The following is a 3,228-nucleotide window of genomic DNA, read 5'->3' as shown; positions in this document are numbered from 1 at the left end:
TCTAGGTGATGTGATGTTTTCTGGTGTTGTTCTGGGTGTTCTAGGTGATGTGATGTTCTCTGGTGTTGGTCTGGGTGTTCTAGGTGATGTGATGTTCTCTGGTGTTGTTCTGGGTGTTCTAGGTGACGTGATGTTCTCTGGTGTTGGTCTGGGTGTTGTTCTACTACTGCTGGGTCTGCTGCTGTTCATGTTCTTTAGACAGAGGAGAGACAGAGACAGGAGACCAACAGGTACACTAGTTATTACACACAATCATTATTTAAAAAAACTATAAGATATGTCAAAAAATAAATATTGATTTTATAAATAAAAACATTTTATGAAAATAAATAAAATAATTAAAATAATACAAAATCATCTATGTTTGTTTCCTCTTCAGCAGCCAAACGCTCTGCCAGACTGTTGGTGTCTGACTCCATGACAACCAACCAAGTATGTTACTGTCAACTTCCCCAGAGATCCAGCCTGTCTCCACTATGCTACTGTCAACATCCCCAGAGATCCAGCCTGTCAACAATATGCTACTGTCAACTTCCCCAGAGATCCAGCCTGTCTCCACTATGATACTGTCAACTTCCCCTGAGATCCAGCCTGTCTCCACTATGCTACTGTCAACATCCCCAGAGATCCAGCCTGTCTCCACTATACTACTGTCAACTTCCCCAGAGATCCAGCCTGTCTCCGCTATGCTACTGTCAACTTCCCCTGAGATCCAGCCTGTCTCCACTATGCTACTGTCAACTTCCCCAGAGATCCAGCCTGTCTCCAATATAATACTGTCAACATCCCCAGATATCCAGCCTGTCTCCACTATACTACTGTCAACTTCACCAGAGATCCAGCCTGTCTCCACTATGCTACTGTCAACTTCCCCAGAGATCAAGCCTGTGTCCACTATGCTACTGTCAACTTCCCCAGAGATCCAGCCTGTCTCCAGTATGCTACTGTCAACTTCCCCAGAGATCCAGCCTGTCTCCACTATGCTACTGTCAACTTCCCCAGAGATCCAGCCTGTCTCCAGTATGCTACTGTCAACTTCCCCCAGAGATCCAGCCTGTCTCCACTATACTACTGTCAACTTCCCCAGAGATCCAGCCTGTCTCCACTATGCTACTGTCAACTTCCCCAGAGATCCAGCCTGTCTCCAGTATGCTACTATCAACTTCCCCAGAGATCCAGCCTGACTCCACTATACTACTGTCAACTTCCCCAGAGATCCAGCCTGTCTCCACTATACTACTGTCAACTTCACCAGAGATCCAGCCTGTCTCCACTATACTACTGTCAACTTCCCCAGAGATCAAGCCTGTGCCCACTATGCTACTGTCAACTTCCCCAGAGATCCAGCCTGTCTCCACTATGCTGCTGTCAACTTCCCCAGAGATCCAGGCTGTCTCCACTATGAACCCTGCAGCAACACAGAAATGTTCTGGTCTGATATGTTAATTCTTAGCCAATCCTTTATATACTCTGGTAAAAACGGGGTGTTACCCTCATGCTGAAACGCTCTCTGAGGTCCCTCGGGCGTGGCTACTTACTGGGCAATGTATCATCCAAACTATGTACTCGTTAGAAAATTTGAATCAAATTCTTAACAAAAATATTATCTTCATTTTACAGTGTCTATTGGATGGAACCTTGACATATATATTCTACATTCTACATTCGGATGTTAGAAATACTGTTCCAAAGTTAGAGTTTTGGGCAAAAGTCTCTCTAGACAAAAGACATTCCAATCCCAATATTAAAGGGTAGAGAGACAAAGTTTCCCCCTCCAGAGATTTACAGCAGGGTGTGAAGGTGACGAATCAACAGCTCCCCCTCTCCTCTCTGTTAGAGAGAGAGAGGCCTGGTTACTGTCACCCCCCCATCAGTCTGATACTCACAGGACAGTCATGACAACTGGGAAATGAGACTATGTGTATTTATCAATAAAGCACCAATATATTTATGTATTTGATACGCCCCATTCTAACCATTACTATAAGTCGTCCTCCCCTCACCAGCCTCCACTGGTGCTGTCAGTAAACTCAGTACCTGTCACTCTGTACCTGTCTCATCAGCATGTACCACTGTCATTAGACGCACAGAGCTGAGATTGAGGGATAGATGGAGGGAGAGAGAGCTGGAGGGAGAGAGAGATGGAGGGAGAGAGAGCTGGAGGGAGAGAGAGATGGAGGGAGACTGCCCTCCAGTGGCAGAATAACTCTGTTTCTCTCCTGTGTTTGAATGTGTTTCTGTGCTATGATCCATAGAGGACTCTCTCTCTCTTTCTCTCACCCTCCCTCTCTCTCTCTCTCCCTCTCTCTCTCTCTCTCTACTGTGTGATGTAGGAACATAGATGTGATTGGTTAAGGAGGAAGAGGGAGGGGCTGTCAGAAATAACATGTGGTAGGAGGGTTTGAACTAGTAGAGGAGAGAGATGCAGAAATAGGGAAGTACATAGTTGTACAAGCGCAAAGAGTGAGTTAGAGAGAGGGAGGGGCAGAGAGAGAGAGAGTACATGAAGTACATTAAGTTTGTATTTAAGTTCCTATAAGTAGAGAGAGAACAGAGAGAGTTGTAGACTTGGACACACAGTAATATATCAGGACCAATAGACACCTGGACCAACCTGGAGAGAACACAGCATTATATCTGGACCTATAGACACCTGGACCAACCTGGAGAGAACACAACATTATATCAGGACCTATAGACACCTGGACCAACCTGGAGAGAACACATCACTATATCAGGACCTATAGACACCTGGACCAACCTGGAGAGAACACATCATTATATCAGGACCTATAGACACCTGGACCAACCTGTAGAGAACACAGCATTATATCAGGACCTATAGACACCTGGACCAACCTGGAGAGAACACAACATTATATCAGGACCTATAGACACCTGGACCAACCTGGAGAGAACACAGCATTATATCAGGACCTATAGACACCTGGACCAACCTGGAGAGAACACAACATTATATCAGGACCTATAGACACCTGGACCAACCTGGAGAGAACACAACATTATATCAGGACCTATAGACACCTGGACCAACCTGTAGAGAACACAGCATTATATCAGGACCTATAGACACCTGGACCAACCTGGAGAGAACACAGCATTATATCAGGACCTATAGACACCTGGACCAACCTGTAGAGAACACAACATTATATCAGGACCTATAGACACCTGGACCAACCTGGAGAGAACACAGCATTATATCAG

Source organism: Salvelinus namaycush, unplaced genomic scaffold (genome assembly GCF_016432855.1).
Source record: "Salvelinus namaycush isolate Seneca unplaced genomic scaffold, SaNama_1.0 Scaffold108, whole genome shotgun sequence".
Lineage (NCBI taxonomy): Eukaryota > Metazoa > Chordata > Actinopteri > Salmoniformes > Salmonidae > Salvelinus > Salvelinus namaycush.
The sequence above is the reverse complement of the archived record's forward strand: the minus strand, read 5'-3'. Positions refer to the sequence as shown.